Here is a 3,449-nt window from a genome sequence, read left to right as displayed (position 1 = left end):
GCGAAGCCTTGTCAAATGAGTGCCGTATTTGATGCACCCATTCAGCTAACTATCTTGTTTAAAAAAAGAAATTCCAAAGTGGGAAGTGATGCTTGAAAAAAACTAAAATAAATCAATGATTGTGTCGTTTATGAAGTTATCTCACTGAACTTGGGACCATTGGGCTTCTTACTTGGTCCAGACTTCCATGTTCTGGTGTGAACATTGGCTTCTATTGGAATTCTCCAGGGCATATTATCAAGCCCATTATCGCCGCTTTAGCTGCAGTTTCCTGCCGCTAATCCGGAGATCATTTTAACGTCGTCTTTGATAATATGCCCACACATGTTTAGTGGCAATAACACTGACAATTAATGGTGGTCATCCCACTTTCTAAAAGACATTATTATCAAACCCCTCTCCAAGAAACAGTAGGCTGACCCCAAATTACTGGCTAATTATAAACTGGTCGCTGGCTTCACTTCCATTGTAAAATTCCATGAAGTGGGGGCCACCTCTGAACTATCTGCCTGCTTGGAACCATCATCTAACAAAGTCACTTCTAGTGGTGTGTTAAACCTTGTACATGTATTGAAATGGTCCAAATGAACGTTATAGAAGAACTTCTCTAAGCTATGCCTTAATTTTCCTGGACATGACTGCTGCCTTTAACTGAGTCGATCACAGTATTCTCTTCTCCCATCTGGAAACTACTTATCGCTTGGGACAAACGTTCACCAATTGGTTGATCCATCCTCTAAAACTACACCCGTCAAATAAAACTTGGCCTCTTCTTATCAAAAATATTTGCTATCAGTTGAGCGTCTCAGGGATTTTCCATCTAATGACCTCACTTTAACGCCTATGTGGCTCACCTTGCTATGATTTATAACAGCTATCAATGTCAGCCACCATATCTATTGGAACAGCATATAAGTATATATATAAAAAGGCTAAATGAAACACAATATTCCAGTCAGCTGCATAAATGCCTCACACAGGTTCATGAATGGACGACAGAATACTTGCTCAGCATGAAATACAGCAAAAATCAAGGTACAGAAAAACCTGAAACACTAGCCACATCCTATGTGGCAACCATTTCCTCTTCTATCAACTCTGTGAAAAATCTGAGTGCTATCTTCACTTTAGAACTTTCAATTTATGCCCAGGCCATTCTGTGATGAGAAAACTTTTTTTCTATCTATTGTTTCCCCCTATCTTTAATTCCGAGACCTGCACCTAAAAATGTTACTGTAACACTCTTTATGGCCAATAGGCTACTCTCGTTACAAAGAGCACAACATTTTATGGCCTGCTTCATTATCGGCTAGAAAATCTCTGACCATAAAATACTCCATTCTTGAGAACACTCTTAAGGTGGCCAATCAAGCAAACAATTAAATTCAAAACCTTGTGACTTGAATATGAATCAGCACACATCACACTCCCAAGCAACCTATCTAAATTATTAATTTCATAACAGACAACCAGATGCTTAAAGTCATCCTCCCAACACTTATCCCCAGTACTGCATCCATCGAGACTAAAGCAGCTTGGGGAAGATCGCTTCAGAAACAAGGGTCATTCCTGTGATGCACTCTCCACCGTGACCCCAATAACTGCAGTGAACGTAACCTTGGAACATTCTGAAAATAACTAAAGACCCGCCTCTTCCTGCAAGCATTCACCCCTGAATGACTCTCTACATCTGTTACCTTCCCCATTCCCCACTTTTGGCTACTGGCAGCATGTAACTTCCTATTGGTTGCATGGGTGCTCTATGAAACCTCATTTAACTACATGTTTCAGCAGTTGCCCTGGTGCCATTTTGGCCTGCCTGTCCTCAGCATGCTGCTCTTCCCTGACCTACATTTTGCTCATAATTACCTGGGGCAGAAAATTGCCTATTTCGAAGGAACTATCTGTTCTAGATCATATGGCCTGTTTATTCCGATATATGCAATAACTCATGTTACCACGCAGAAATACGAGTTACACCACAACCGATAATGTTCCCCAGGTAACTTTCGTCAGGTCAAACATGCAGATATTAATTAGGGGGAAACATTCGGTGAATACTAAGACTTGCATAATTTGGAGCCAAAAGCTCCAGCATTTAGGCTACATTTTCGTGCAAAAACCAGAATAAGCGAAAATGATTCTCCCCTTCTCCACCGTAGACTTATTTCGAACACCCCAGTGGCTGCCATGCAAATTGCTTCACAGCTGACTCAGTTAACCTCTCCTATGCTCCACTATTCTTACAGAAGAAGATACTGTAGCATAAAAACGCCATTGCAAGTTTCAGTACCATGGAGTACCTCCATCACCTTCCACCTGCCTCAGCTTCCAAAGATGCAATCATGGGCACCATCTAAAACACATCCAACAGTCGTCACCGCAAGGTGACATTTTCCACTGGGATTTATCATTTCAAACTAAAAAGACTGCGGAAGTCCCCAGACGGGGAGAACAAAACAAACTAAAGAAAAACACAAATGGCCTAATTGGAATCAGATGCTCCCCCCCCCCAGTATCTCAAAAAAATAAATTATTAGCTGTGGACAGAGCCCTTCCTTTATCAATGTTCTGGGCCACTGGCTCTGTGATGGGAAGTACACATGCTGCCAGGCTGTGAGTGCCGAGGAATAATCATTTCACCATAATAAGAAAATTCCCCCAGGTCCTAAGTGGGTGGAGCCCCCATGCATTGTTTTATTGGGGGGGGGGGGGGGGGCGCGATTATAAATAAGGTTTCCTGTTTTCCGTTTTTACAGATTTTCACAGATAAGTACAGACATAAAACTGTTCAGTTTCTTGTCTGTATTTCTTTTTAAATGTGGATAATAACGGAAATTGGGTTGCTTTTTGAATGATTCTAAATACTGTTTGGCATGACTGCTGGGCCAGTTCAACTTAATTTTTTCACAAACTCAAAATAAGTATGCATTAATACAGATAAAATTAACAACACATAAATATGGATAAATACAGACGGAAATGTAAAAAAAAAAAGTTCCATAAAACCGGGAGCCCTAATTAGAAATCGTCTGTCATTTACCGCTGCTCGCGATATGGCGCCAAGCTCGCTCCTGACTTTCTCACATTCAGCGCGTCTCGCGTTGCCTTTGGAATCACGAAGATTTTTAAATGCAAACAAACACAAAGTCTCACTAAGCTATTATATTTTTCCTTGAATTGCATTAAGATACGTGGACTCATCACGACCGAGCAACAGATGACCCAGAACTGCCTTAAGAGCAGGAAGTATCACTGTGCTTGAGTGCAGATATGCTCAATTACAGGTCCAGATGCCCGACTGTTATTCTTTTTGTTAGAAATAATAATGTTCACTTCTGCACGTTTCATTTATCATTTCAGATGGGAACAGTTTATTTTACAGAAAGTGCTTTGGTTAATAGCCAGTTTCAGTATTAGCTCGTGCATTAAGATTCCAGTGTTCAGCC

Source organism: Lissotriton vulgaris, unplaced genomic scaffold (assembly GCF_964263255.1).
Source record: "Lissotriton vulgaris unplaced genomic scaffold, aLisVul1.2 SCAFFOLD_264, whole genome shotgun sequence".
Classification (NCBI taxonomy): domain Eukaryota; kingdom Metazoa; phylum Chordata; class Amphibia; order Caudata; family Salamandridae; genus Lissotriton; species Lissotriton vulgaris.
This window is presented reverse-complemented; position numbering follows the sequence as displayed.